Here is a 15,954-nt window from a genome sequence, read left to right on the forward strand (position 1 = left end):
AACTCAATCAATTGAGAGATAACTATGCATATTGATTGCTTTTATTGCTTTTATGAGCCGCTGTTGCAATAGCTGTTAACGACATAGTGTCCCACGTCACTACGATTATACAAATTATCATAGGACGTATCGAAGAAAATGTCTTGAAAATTTATACACCACACACCTACCTTCTGAAAAAGATTACTAGAGATATACCCGAGATTTGTCATTGAGTGCTGAAACAGTTAGGACAGTCGTATTTTAAATGATAAAATGTACGAAAATGTAGAGTTACGTATGAAAACGTTTACGAAAAACATCTATAAATATTGTAATATTTTCGTAAATAACAAAAAAACGCGTACTTAACACCTACGCCGTCAATAATCATCGCTAAATATAATATTTTACGTAGAGCCCTTTTGTTTGTCTCGAACATAAATACCTTTTCATCTATTGTGACATTGATTTACAATACACGTTACGAAATCAACGTCGACTATTCATTACGAATTATTTGATGAAACTATAAACATTATTGTTTATCGTTGGAATCTTTGATGCTTCTTTAATTGGTCATTAAAATTATGGGTGACTTAATTACGATCGATTAGTAATAAAATCGATATTCTGTGAACATCTGTAGGTATATCGGGCATAGGTACAGGTAATAAATGACTCTACAATTAGTTTTGTACTACATTTTGAATTAAATATATGAATTTAAAATTGTGATCTTCACGAAAAATATAGCCGGTAGAAATATTTTTTTGCATGTAGTTATGTAGGTATTTGGGACATAAAGATCTAAGTATTAAATATATATTTTAAAATTAACCCAAACGACGACTTTGACCTACTTAAGAATAAGACGACAAACTTTTTGTTTTAAGTCTAATTAAACCGCAACTTAACACTCCGCCATTTCGGCTTTAATTAAGTCTTTCTTGAGGAAAGTTTATCATTTCCTTTGATATTTTAAACAGGTTTAGTATTATCTAGTTAAAAAGTAAACGCTTAAGTTTAAAATTTGAAATAAAACATTATAAAAATATGCACTAGGATTAAAAAGTCCTTTGTAAGGTTATGTAGAGTGTTCGTGCAATTTGGTGGAACAGCGGTGTACGCGGTAATGAAGGCTATAAATCCCCCATTGAGCGTGCATGAAGTATTAATAGATGAGTGGCGGTCACCTGGGACCTTGGCGGTAGGTGCCAGCCCATACTGACTTTTACACATTCCGATTTTATACTCTTAGGTCAGAGGCACTGGCCATTTTTGATCGCGTATGTAATGCCTCTTCATCCGATCAATAATGAGCCGTAAAGTGCAGTTCCATTGTAAACACCTGCACTACTTATTTAGTTTTGTTCTCAATGTACTTTTATAGCCATATGTCTTGATAATAATGGTCATAGATAAGAAATAATTAAGTGAATGTTTATTTTTACAATGATTGAGAGTGAGGTTTCTGAAGACGATGTCCAGGAAAAACGTGAAAAGCGAATTTAAAAAGAAAAGTGACATTCAAAGCGAAGTGGAGGATTAAGATTGGGAAGGCTGACCTCACTACCATATGGGATTCAAGCATGCAAGAGAGAGTTAAATATAAATTTGATGTAAGAAATCAGTCTTTTTTCTAATATAAGAACTTACGACACGAAAAATAACTATCCTAAGAAAAGTAGATTCTTAATTAGCAGGGTGAAAAAAAAAAATTATTTTTGTTTTGTGCCCTGTGCCCAAGGATTAATTATTAAAAAAATTGTTTAGGTTTGATAATTATAAAATAGTCGGTGATATTTGTTATAAGCAATTTCTTGTACGTTCTATTTAAAATACTGATGCTTAGATTTATGCCTAATGAGACTATTCATGCCGAAAATGGATTGCTTTATTACCTCAGAAACTTAAAAAAATATATTACGCAACCGACACGACATCATTGCTCTACGATCCGACCGATACATCGTAGGAGTGTAAAAGTTCCCAGAATTAATGACTATGAATACTGGGACAGTACGGGTCGCCGCGACTTACATGCTATACGTCGTTATGTCGTCCACTCAGTTTACGACCTATTATAATTATTTACTACATAAATCACAGCGACCTGATTACATAAAAGTACTACAATTTAATCACCACCTCGGTTGACATTGAAAACACTTGATCGTTACATAACCTAACAAATGACATGTTTCAGATGTCACCGGGCGGAATGCTTTTGATGTATTTATTGTTAGTTCTTGTAAATGTCTGAACCCCGGGATACACACCTTGAGCAAGGCCTTAGCTCCACTTAGTAACTATTATTCGTGATGAGCTATTCAGATAACTATTTCGCTCTAAAACTCCATTAAGATATCAATCTTGCTAAAACATTTTGAAGTAAGCTAAATAACAGTCTGTGAAACATTTTAATGAACATAATTATCCACATAGTAAAGTACACGTAAAGTGATAATTGTCACCTACTTTACTGTTTATGTTACTAACACGATGTCATAACTTTCGTAAGGATTAAATTATAGAAACGACTTCAAGTTTTTTTTTTATTGTAAACCTACTAAATCCTTAGGTACAGAAAATTCATATTCGTGTACATTTTATGGAAGTAAATAAGGTTATTAAGAAAAATAAGTAAAAAATTTTGTTAAATGTGTAACGTATTTAGCCAGTTTCTTGCAAAATGTAGACCAACTTGTCGAAACGGAAAAATAGGTTTTTCGTGTAGACCTCAATGAAATAGATAACCAAAGGAATTTCGAACTCCTAAAGGGTATAAATATGTGATAGAAATCCAGATGGACGGTACCATCGGGTAGCTACTCAATACTTATCCTAGATGGGCTAGGCAGGCACGTATACTCAGTACACTCTCCACATACCTCGCTATATCGCAGGTATAAAAATAGATGAATATGGTTAATGTTGCCAAATACAAGTATGTCAATACCATTATATAAAAATTCTAATTATAAGAGTTCAGAAATAGCCTATCTCATTCTTTACCTGGGATCTGTTCTCGAACTTTTGTTTTACCTCACGTTTCTTACAACAGAGTTATAGACCTACTTTGAAAACGTGCCGATCCTACCAATTACCATTTAATGTAGATACGAAGAATAAGGGTTCTTTATAGTCTTGTAAATGTGAGACCTCTGTCGTTAGACAAGCTTATTGATTAAAAGATAGGCTAAGTCTTAAGGTTCCTGAAAAAGTGACAGGCAGTCAAAATTACTACAGGCTCGTACACTTTATAAATTTAAATTATTATAAAGTTCAACTGTCTCTCATAAACTCACTGAATTACCTTTCTTTCTATTGGTATTGGTCATATAATTTAGCAAATTAAACTATCTCTTGTAAGTGAAATTACTTTACAAGGAGTTAATAGCCCATTTATATTTATTCAATCGAAAGTTAGGTTTGTTTATTCCTGCTCTATGTTTGTTCTCGTTAAGCAACGTAATAATATTTACCTACTTCAAAGGGTTCAAAGGTTCTATTTTAGTATTGAAGTTTATTGATTTTGCCTCGTCCTTCCCACTTATTCTTAGCTTCATTATTCTCACGCCTAACTTGATTATACATACATTAATGGACATAAGAGACAAGGATACAGGTTAAATATCTATGAAACCTTACATGTAAACCTTTTACGGCCGTATGTGGGTTATGGCAACCCAAAATAAAGAATATAGGAATATTCATAGAAACAATTAACGCAGTAGCTGTTTGTCGGAACTACGTAGTTTCCAGTGTAACAAAAATTATGAATTACATTTATCTTCCGTAGTTTTGAGCGTGGTAAACGACAGCGTCTTAACCACATGTCCTCCCATTGACACGCCCTGAGGAGAATCAGTCAGCAAGCATGCGCGGTGGACGCGGTGATTAATGAATGTCGAGTCAGCTCGTCGGCGAGGATATCAATCGTCTAGCCCTTTTGTCTCGCTTAACGTATATTAGATAACCGGAGATTTGTGCCAGCCACGATAATACCAGTTTATTAACGCTACGAATATCATTTTAGTATCATTAATTACTCAGTAAAATATCATGAGCTAGTCTGCCAGAAAAAAACATCAGTCAATAAGACTAAAGAAATAAATAAATCTCTACTTACTTTGAAGAACGAATAAAAACTATAACCCCCATTCCGCGAGCATGTTGCCGAACTCGTGCAAGCACTAAAAATATTTAACACGAGCGAGTAGCACTTGCTCACATGTAAAACTATCTAATTTTACACTCAAGGTAATCGCACATAATGTAATATCTGCATAATATACAGATATTTTGGTCTGATACCAAGTGCACATCCCGGGATTCTATGCACCCACTAACTGCGTACTTATGACATTCAACGCGCCACGGAAAGCTTCACACTGCATCTGCCAATTATGAAAACATTAATTCTGCTGGAAATACATTGCTCTGTATACCGTTCGACTAGAACTAGTTTTACATGAAATATTGCTCAAACAACTTACATTGCGAATATTGCGATGCCTAAAATAATATAATACAAAATAACCTACATAAGGTTACGATATTTCTAACATCATAAGTAATTTTCACTTTGTCAAAAATAAAACTGCTTTTTCACGAAATAAATAAAATTTACAGCTATTAAACAACAACATTAAAGTTTATTGTGGTTTGAAGGTGTACAAAATAAGATCAAAGAAATTTATATCGACGAGAAGGTGATCCGGTGAAAAGTACAAGTGAAAGGACATAACATGCGCCTGAATAAAGAGATTTAATAGTTAATAAAAGACTTCTTGAAATAACTTTACAATTCATACGAGCTTATATTCAACAAGATGCATGAGTCCACGTTCACACCAATCCTTCTGTGAAATAATGAAATTCAACGTAAGAATACACATTTAAACGGTATGCAAATGCTCTGACTTTTACAAAGCCTGCAATTAATAAAAAAAACAGTAAACATGTTAAAGCGTCTAGAAAATCCAGTTCTTTTTTGTAAAGAAAAAACCTGGCTATCTCCCCCAGTCCGCCTTGAATTGCTATAATTAGCAGGAGAAAGAGCCGACTAAGGGCGTTGGGAGGGAAAAAGGGTCGATCGATATCATTATACTTAGAGATCTAATAACGGCTGGGTACATAAGGACTGTAGGTGTTACAGGTTACATAGAGACTGCCTTTTAAAGACGATTAAAAGGTTCGTAAGTTTTTATTGTAAGTAATAAATACATTTTCTGCTATTCCACAAAGATACCTGTCTCGTAATAGCAAGGTAATGGGTTATGATAGGCTAACGTGATTTAATTACCACTTTTAATTCAATTTTCCTTCATCACGCTGCAGACAAAGGCCACGTACTTCAGCACCGTTCAACGTCACACACAGTGACATCTATGGCGACAGCTTACCGAAAGTGAATATCAAAGCTCGTTAGCTGAATTTCACAGTAAAATATACAAATTTATTCTGATTCCGACTAACTATGTGAGTGCTGAATTTTGAGTTAATTTTAAGAAAAAATGAAAAAATACTAGTTACAAACATAATAACAAAATTACGATTTTCATTTGATGGTTGACAATTTAGGTACCATTTTCTAATCATGTTTTCAGATTGAATTATTTTAAAAACTACTGTTCTTACGATAACGTAACAATATTCAATTACATTATTCATCTAAAGCAATAGCGTTTGTATAGAATTAACATATTATTGTAGGCTGCTGAAGGTATATACACTCAGCGGCAGAAAAAGTGGCCCAAGCGCTTATCGTGAATTTGTAAACAAATTAAGTAATATATGAAAGATATATTGTTGTAAGTAGTTGCGAAGTGATCTGTTTAGTGTTATGAAGTGTTGAATTTCAGATTAATTTAAGTGACGGATGACTTTTTCTAACAATGTGTGTTAGAACTGAATTCAGTGTAGATTCGAGAGGTCAGTTGAATTCTGTATTTTGAAATATTGCTGCACGGAAACGATTTTCTTTATGATTTTTATTGATTATTGGTCTATTTAGATTTTAGAAAAGATTTGAAGATGCCACTTACTGCTGAACAAGTGGCTTAGGTGGTCTTGTTGTCCGATCAGGGCCATTACCATTGAGAGGTGGCTGCATTTTTCAATGTATCGCGTACCACTTTAAGGTCTGCGATTAGGAGGTATCGTGAGACTGGTCTCTACACGCGGCGACTAGGAATTGGACGAACACGATGTACATCCGCAAGAGATGACCGATTTGTTAACCTCGAGGTGCTGAGAAACCGCTTTCTGACAGCGTTTGAGATTCACTAGAGGCTTCAAGCGGTACGCGGAGTCATTCTTAGTGAACGGAACATGAGGCGAAGGATAAAAGAACGTAATTTACAGGCAGGAAGACCAACCCGAGTACCAGAACTCGAGAGACACCATCGAGTTGCGCGATTACGATTTGCTCGTAAACATGTGAATTGGCTATCGACCAATGGAGCAAGTTCTTGTTAACCGATGAGTGCTGAGTAGCATTAAGAGCACCAAATGGTCGTGAGAGAGTGTAAAGACGCCATTAAGGACGGTTTTTTCCCAACACAACACGTCAGACGGTCAGTTACAAAGGTAGGTCTGTTATGGTATGGAGAGGTGTATGTTTGGAGGCACGTACGGAGCTTGTCATCGTAGATCAGCGCCTAACAGCAGCCGGGTATATTGAAGAAATCTTCCAAGACCATGTTGTACCACTTATGGATTTCATTGGTCGGGAGGATTAACTCTAATGCAGTTTAATGCGCGCGCTCATAGCGCCCGCGTTGTGGAATCGCACCTTGCTGATATCGGGATTCAAAAACTGGCTTAGCCTGCTCACAGTCCAGACATCAACCCCATAGAACATGTCTGGCACATGCTAAAAAACAGTGTATGCGCACTGCCCAACCCACCAGAATCACTTGGTGAGCGAAGAACCGCTCTAGTCAGAGTGTGGGATAAAGTTCTTCAAGAAGTAATTAAAACATCCTCCAAAGCATGCCAGAATGCATGCAGGTCACCATAAATGCTAGAGGAGGTAACACGCGGTATAAACTAGATTTTTTCTTTGGTGCAGAATTAGGTTTTTGCAAAAACTTTCAGTAAGCGATTTCGACAAAAGCTGTATTTTTTAATTTTTCCCATTTTTGATTAAAAATTACGACTATTTAGTGTAAATTGTAACTAAACTTGTGTATAAACTGTTTAACTAATAGTTATAGCCAAAATAGTAACCATATATTCATATTCTAAAAAGTTTTATCGTAGTTTTGCTTTGGGCCACTTTTTCTGCCGCTGAGTGTATTTTAAATAAAACGTCTCATAAGACGTTTTTATTCAACGCTTATTCTCTTACTAGTCGATAGTACGTTTTTCACGCTCAACAATCGTAGGTATATCCACAGAACATTAATGTTTCTGCTGCATGACGTATGTAGATAGGTATTGGAGTAAATTGACGCAATGACGCCGGATGACGCGGGATTGTAACGTGCGTATTTATTGGTGATTCGATAGGACTACGAGATAATCCCATTAGGAATTACGTGAATAAAAAGCGAGATGGACCTGCGAAACTATGACTATAAACAAGTTGGTAGAGAGCCTGGCACATGTACGATTTATCTTGGTTATAATATATAATTCTGTGTATTTTAAGTATCTTTATAATAAAGTAGCTGTAGTAGAAAGGTCACATTCTGCTGCATACACCTGCGGGGCAATGATGTGCTGAATTCAGATTTTCATGTGTACATCCACTAGTCACAAACCTTGCATACTAAGTTATTGGACTATAAATAAATAACAATATACTTAGAGTAAATTTATTTCAGAGTGAAAATATAGTATATTTTCAGTTAAGAGTGTTCCTGAACAAGATTGCATCGATCAATGGAAGCCTCCACGCCACAGCAAGCTTTAGAAACGCGGCGACGACACGTTTTAATAAAACGTGGCCTGGGATCTGAAAAGGTATGAGGGAATCCTCGACCTACAATTAATAGGTCAGCAGTGTGACGAAAAGAATAGGTATAGAACACGCTTTTCTCTTACTATTTATATGAAAAACTAATAATATGCTCTTTTTCGTTTTAAATTATTCACAAGCTAATATTATACAATGTGCAGTCAAAATGTTAGAAATCTACAAATATTTTTTCTCTTGATTTATGGATCGTTGACGCACGTGAAACGAAACTTCACTTGTAGTGTAACCCTGGTTTATTTTTGTTTCATTTCACGATGATTTGACGATACTATTGATAGTTTGCGGAAGAATAAAATATAGTTTCTATCATACATACGTGCATATCTTACTTCTATCGTAGTAGTAAAATATATCTGGTATTTATAACTAGTTGCTGTAAGGAAAGCGCGACCTACTGTTTGATTAAAGAAGTGACAAAGAATGTAGCAAAGTTTGTAGGGATCGTAGCAAGTGGCGTTCTTTGGTCTCCGTCGGCCCTTATGAGAAAATGGCGTACTTTTATGGATGTTTTTTACGTATGTAAGTAAGAATGGTAATCAATTCTGAATAAGAACAATACATCAGTTCAACAAATAGCAAGCAATTGTTTTTTTCACTGAAATTAAACAGATAGAGTGGATTGGTTAAATTACTTCACATAAAATAAAAATTGTTACCGGAAAGGTTGCACAATATATTTTTTTGTAAATGACAATATTATCCAAAATACATTGGAACACAACGTAGAAATGTCTGTAAAAATAACAACAGGAAATACAATAAAACACAATATCATGCGCAACTATTTCCCGGTTTTTGAAAATTCAGAGACTGGTAGTTTAAAAATTGTTTTATAATGTGCATAAATCATGTCAGATATCAACATGTTAAATTACAATGTGATGTTTTTATAACTGATTTTAGTAAATTAACGCCGGAAAATAAGAAAAAGAATCATTTATTATTTCAGTGTGACAAACATTTAGGCACGAAATTCGTAGACGTGTAACCGTCGGTCGTCCGTCGTAGCTCAGAGCCGGACCGATCGCGGCGCGGAATTTTTGTATGGAAAAGTGCCAGCACACTTCTTTTTTAAATTAATTATTGTTTTACGCGTCTCTAAAGCATTCTATTATAACAACACTCATATGCGCCGCCACGAGTGGGAGAACTTCTCGGTCTGACGGAAATTTACGATCGTTTGATTTGCCCTCTTAATCTTAACAAGGCGAAACAAAATTTCATGTCAATCTCGTTTATGGTTTCTTAAATGTTTAACATTTTGAGTCTTGTTCGAACATGAGTTCTGTAAAAGCTTTCAAAGGTCTAAAGGAGTTCGCCGGTAACGACGACGGCCTTACACCCTGTGCTAGCTTTCTAATGTGCTAATTCAGGAAGGTCAAGAAAAACTAGGACGTCAGTCGTTATCGGGAAACTAATCATCAACTGGTTCTATATTGAATTCAAACCGCGTCGGTGCCCGGGCGGCAGTCTCCCGAATATCCCAAATCATTAATCAAACAGAACTAAACAAACACACATCTGACAGATATATGCCTATAATGTAGATTGACTCACGCTTAAACAAGGCAAAACGATTTCTAGTACATAGTATTGTAGAGACGCCATGTTTTACTACAAATTGTAATCCTATTTATTTGTATCACTGAAAGATTGCAAAAAAACAATATTATATTTAGCATCTATACATTTTTAAACTGAATAAATAAATAAAATCTTTTATTGTAAAATGAATGTTTCGTAAAGATCAAATAATTTCCCCATGTAACATTGATACGCGACTTTGAGAGTTTGTTTGTACATTGCAATAGTAAATCCGAGATTTATGAATAGATACACTCGAAAATAGCTTTGAGGATTACCTGCATTTGATATTGGAAGCGTTTTCTACGAGCCTCTTCAATCGTTAGTCATTGTTCATTGCGTGGCTCTTCAATTCATTACAATACATGTCAATGATCCAATAAAAATGATTCGAGATTACTCACAAATCTATAAATATTGTAAAATAATATTTGTTTTGTTTCGATTTGTTACCGTTTCTTAATCATTCATTCATTTACAGGTTCAATTTCCCCTGAAACAACAAAATATGAAAACAAAGTGACGCGATTTCCGACAATACTCACTGAAGTGTGAGCTTAGGAGATTTGCTTTCATTTTTGAGTTCAATTTTTTATAAATAATTTTAAAAAAGTAGTTGAATTCTAAATTGGAATGTTTTATGTTTAATCTTTTTTTATCACTGTCAATTTAAAACCATTTTTTTAATTACTAAAGTTGCCTGTAGCACTTGGATTTGTCACGTCATATGCATGTATCATATCAATAATGTTTAGTGTGTACTTTATTAATTTGCTTGAGCATATGTAAATATGTATTTTAAGTTCTTTGAGTTAGATTTAATAAATATAGAAATGTCTTACAGAAAATTCAAATAGAAATACAAATATCCGTTGTAGTGATTGATACTACAATGTCCAATAGTATTATTTCACGTTCTGTATGTTGCTATTTGCTTTCAGAGCACCCACGTGTTCAATTGAAATCAATAGTTTTTTTTTCTTCTTTTGTTAGAATCAAAGTGTTTGAAAAAGTATATAGCCGCTCGTATCCTGATTTTAATGTGTTTCTAATTCTCGACTTCTCGAGTAGTCAGAAATAGCCAACATAAACAGTTATTATAAACACATAAAACTTAATTGCATCTTATCATCGGTTTATTTTAAACCTTTACGAAAAGACAGACTAGTAGTCTAAACGTATTATATGAAACCAATTTAAGTACGACAGAATAAATGTACCTTTCATTCATTTTCGGTGTATTTTATCCCATAGACCTCTAAAATATTCAATTTTCTTGTTGAAGAGTTCAAGACGTTCAATTTAATTGTCTTTAACAAATACCAAAAAAAAATATTTTTTAAAGACATATAAAGGATATGTAACCTTTCTTATGACACATACAAATACTGGCAGTTTTTTGCGGATAAAAAGATACCATAAAAAAAATTAAAAATATGTAATTAAAAAAGAACTTTAATGGCTATTTTACATTTATTTGGTCAAATGTGGCCAGTCACATGCGTTTTCAGAGTATCTACCAAAAAAGTTTGTTTTATACATTGTCAATTGAACTCTTGGTACTTTTCATTCCGAATATTTAATTTAAACTTCATTGTAAGTGATGTTATTCTTTTATTTTTCACGTATATATGTATTTCATAATTATCATACGCTAGACATTGTATGGAAATTACTATCGCAATTAAATTAGGTAAATTACTACGATACTCTGGATGAACCTACCAGTACTTATATGAGGTAAAATTGGCTGTAAGTATTCTTAAATGCAATTTAGTACCTACCTAGCTAATTATTTCTTGTGTTCCCTAGGTAAGCTACGGACTAACAGAAAAGCTCATAATGGTAGTGATGAGTGGCGACACACTAGCTGAAAATTAAGGTATAAACAAAATAAAAAATAACAGACTTGGCACCATTAAACAGTCAAAATATTTAAATCTGTAATGACCACTAACTGGCAGTTAACCGAAGAAAATGAGAAGAATTTTAGAGAAACACTACACGCAACATGTCCTATTACCAGGGACCACCAGCACTAATTATAAACCGCATTAATTAGCCCCAAATATAACTGGTACGTTACGATCCGTCGATCGCTATTTCTGATTAGCTCATCTTATTCTGTGTGGAACAAATACAAGTGTCAAGTTGAAACCGTGTGTCGTACGGTTGCCGGCGCGTGACCGACCCCGAAACATGAACCTTACTACACAACAAACGAAATTACGACACTTGCTCGAACTTGACGATACCAAGCAAATAATAAAATTGGAAATTCAAAAGAAATCATTGACCTACTTCGTTAATGCGGTACAATCGATAAAACTTTCCGGAACGTAGTATATTGTGCCTACAACCCTGAGTCCCTTAATAACATAATTCTTTCTATTTTAAATCTGTGAAGCAATTTAGAGACAAGATAATTCAAAGAATTGTCTCTTTCCACGAATAAAGCCGGATATACTAACAATATTTTTTATATGTGCAGGTACTAAACCCGACACGGAGAAGACGCCGTTGATGACGAGGGCGGGACCTACACGTTACCATTTTCGTTTTATTTATTACAAATTTCACAGATTAATAACAATAATATAACGTATAAACTATTGTTTGTCTGTCAGCAATGTGAATATGAATGGTTACTTTATTTGTAATCCCTATAACTCTACCAAGATTTAAAAGGAATTGTATCACTTTATTTATGATATTGAAGTGATTGATTGCCGTTTCATGTTAATTTATCACTCGTATTCGTTTTTATAAGATGTTTAAGGTATTAAGAGCGATCTTTCATAACACGGCCAGGGCGCAACGTCAACACATCAGAGACTCGTGATTTATCGCCGAGCACAACTCACGATGGCCCAGCGATAAACGCGATAAAATAAAAATACATAGCTCAAGGCAGATGGCAGTAGAGATTTGGACATCAATTTCAAGATTTGAATCACAAACATTAGAAATATCACTCAAAATTAAACGACTAAGGTTCAATTTCGCCTGCATCGAAATGTTCTGTAGGCGAACGAAGTGCGTGGGCTAGTTGGCTTGCGTCCAGGAATTACCTGCCGACCCTTGTATACCGATAAAAGCTAAACATTATTTACAGCTGTATCTAACGCACTTATTGTCGTATGTAGATGCCATTATCATACAACCATAAAACCCGAATCTACAGGCGCCAGTGTGCAAATAAACACTACAGTGTTCTACAATAAACATTCTAAATGTAACTTTAACCGATACCCTACCGAAATATTCCTCACAATGTAAATATAGTACTAAAATCCATGTTCTATAATTTTATAACAATTTAAAGAGACCACATTAATAGCAATTCGGATAACAGATCATAATCGTAATCCCTCGTAACAAGTTAGTGGTTTAAACAAACATAAATTATGATGCAGTCTGTTATTGCCGCTCTGTGTATTTCTAGTTTAATTACAAATAATTCACAGAAACAAAGCAAACGTCCAAAATTACGAACTGAGTCTCCATGACAGGTAAAATATTATCTTTAGTTTTGCAAGTTAGCTAGCGTGCCAAAAATTTACGTCTAAAATGGTACAAATAAGAAAAAAATAGCGAAAGACCTCGAACTGGAACTTTGCCCCCGGTGACATATTATCCAGAAAAATGTTTGTCTAGAAAAACTAGGGTGATTGAGAAGGTTAATAGTGGTCTTGACAGACATGTGCGCAGTACACGCGAGCGTCTGGTGAAGAACAATGTCTGGACTCGCTGGCCGGTGCACACGACCAGCCGTGCCAAGCAACGGTCAGATCTATGGTCTGATAACACTGCCAAATATATACCAATAGAAAAACTGGCGTGAACCACACACGGAAACAGTACAAAAGCGCATGCACGTGGCAAACGACAATCATTTAGATAGCAGTTGCAGCCGCACTAATAATGCACCCATTTATCTATATTAGAACAATAAAGTGTCACATTATATTGGCTTATTATATTAGACGTCGTTACAGCTGAATACATCATGTGATGCGTACTAACAACATGGAAATATAATAATGGAGCAGGTGCATCACGTCTATTTTCCACCAACATTCACAATATGGGTGCTAAATTCTAAATTTTTTCGTCATCTCATTACATGAAATCAAATTTTGCGAGCATTTTAGACAGACTTAGTAAACGACTACAGACCCATTTTAATGACGATGCTTATTTGTTAACCGTTATACTATCAAGAGAGAAGTATAAGAGACGTTCAAGCAACATCGTAGTAGTAGTCTTTAAAAACGCCCAAGGTTATTCTGATTCAAAGACCCTAGAAATGCCGACAGTCGGAGACTCATTATGAGGTAGCAAGGTTTTCCACGTCAACTGAGTCCGGCTTAACGTGTCCTTCCTGCTTCAGACGGATTACCAAGTCCTTTGATATACTCTCGCAAAGAAACAGATTGCTTGCAACTGGTAAAGCTATTAACAGTTATCGATCATTATGTACACATATACCACGAATTTACTTGATTGTTTGTACTTATTTATATAAAACTCTTTATAATTTCACTAAATAATCACTGATACAAATGGTGATATTTAAAAATTAAATCATGCATTGCAATGCAAAAGACTTGCATATAATACAGGTACCTACCGTAGAACATAGTATTAATTAAATAACTCCAAACGACTGGACATGTTGTGAACAATGCTTTTTAAATCATAGTCGGTGATATATAATGCTCACCTAGGACACGCCACGGCAACATCATCAACAATACTGAAATGTTTATTGAACTAAAACAACCTCAAATTCATAGCGAAAGCAAACTGCAGATTCATGAATAATTCCCTATAATACCTAGCCAGATTAAGCACTCTAGATATTTAGAAGTAACAACACGTCCCTCTACATAGATGAGAGCTGTGCCAAACATGAAGGTACACTACAATTTCAAACCAAGTTTGTGCCGTTAATCCCCTTTACCTACGGTATCTCTCGGCTAAAACATAACCGTCAAAGTTACGTTATAAATTTACGTACAACGAGACGGCCAAAACTGTATTAAGATGACAAAATTGTTCTAAACTTTTATCGTTAAATATACAGCATGTATTTTTAAAGGGCACAAACTTATACTTCAAAGATTAACAACTCGTTGGCTGGTTATTTTAATAGGTGTGATGTTTATAGATGATCATTAAAAAGTAAATAGGCTGCTTCTGATGTAGCCGGCAGCTGATTATAAGATCTCGGGTTAGAAAAGTACTACCGAGTCAGTCTTTCAGTCTTTACCTACTATAGAATATTTCTCTATAGTAGCCTGGAGTTTGGTAACGTGCCCGGTAAATGGCAATAGGCGAGCCCCCCATTACAAGAGGCCAACACTGTAAATGGTAAAACGTAGGTGTGTTGCATACAACTATGCCTACGTTTTTAATAGGAAGCGTGATATAGTGCATGTATTAAAAATGCTAATAAGTCTTTTTATAGAGTGGAATATTACCTGTGTTACCTGAAGTGAATAGTTGGCACCGGGAGACATAGATTTAGATAGAAACACATTCGTTGTATTGTCGTGACATGATCACGTGCTACATCCCTCACGTTTATTTAGGAGTGCATATTGAAAAGTACGAGCTCGTGTAAGCTTACGAAACATCGTGACGCGTAATACGTTGCAATGTTCAATGACGCTTATAAATATGTAAGGTTACTAAGTCGGTAATTGAAAAGCGAAAATATACATGCTTCAAATAGGTACCTACACTTTCACAACTAAAGTTTTGGTATACACAAGGAAACACAAGGTGGAACCACAGCACACTACGGCTGCTATATACAATTTCATGATCATGTTTGTTACTTTACTTGAACATATAATAATAGTTCAACTATACAAGTATTATGAACCTAAGGGTAATATTAAAACGTAGGTAAGGACATAAATACTTGGAGAGGCAAGTGAGCTTAAACCTGGGATTAGTACCACCTTAGATTGTAATACATAGATGCCCTGAGGAACTGTATTTAATATTTAAAAAAATAGTATGTTCCCATAGTCTATAAAAAGAATTCGCGATGATTTCATCAATACTATAGTCATCCCTTTACCAAACACAGAATCAAGCAGAACAAGTGGGCTCCATTATAAATGATCAAGAATTATCTAAATAGTTTATTGCTCCTGTGTAAACCTTCAATATCTGGTTACACGATGACTCCATCATTCTTCGGAGAATACATTAAACTAGACAAACAATATCTACATTATTTCTTTGCTCGGAAAATTCTGAGAATTGTTTCAATCTGGCGCTAAAGGCCAGCTCAACAGGAAGAAGATAATCGAACGATTATAACACCATCATATAATTATTAAATTATTTGACAACAAAGAGTTAAAAAAGGTTTGTGTTAC

The sequence above is a fragment of the Anticarsia gemmatalis genome, chromosome 4 (assembly GCF_050436995.1).
Source record: "Anticarsia gemmatalis isolate Benzon Research Colony breed Stoneville strain chromosome 4, ilAntGemm2 primary, whole genome shotgun sequence".
Lineage (NCBI taxonomy): Eukaryota > Metazoa > Arthropoda > Insecta > Lepidoptera > Erebidae > Anticarsia > Anticarsia gemmatalis.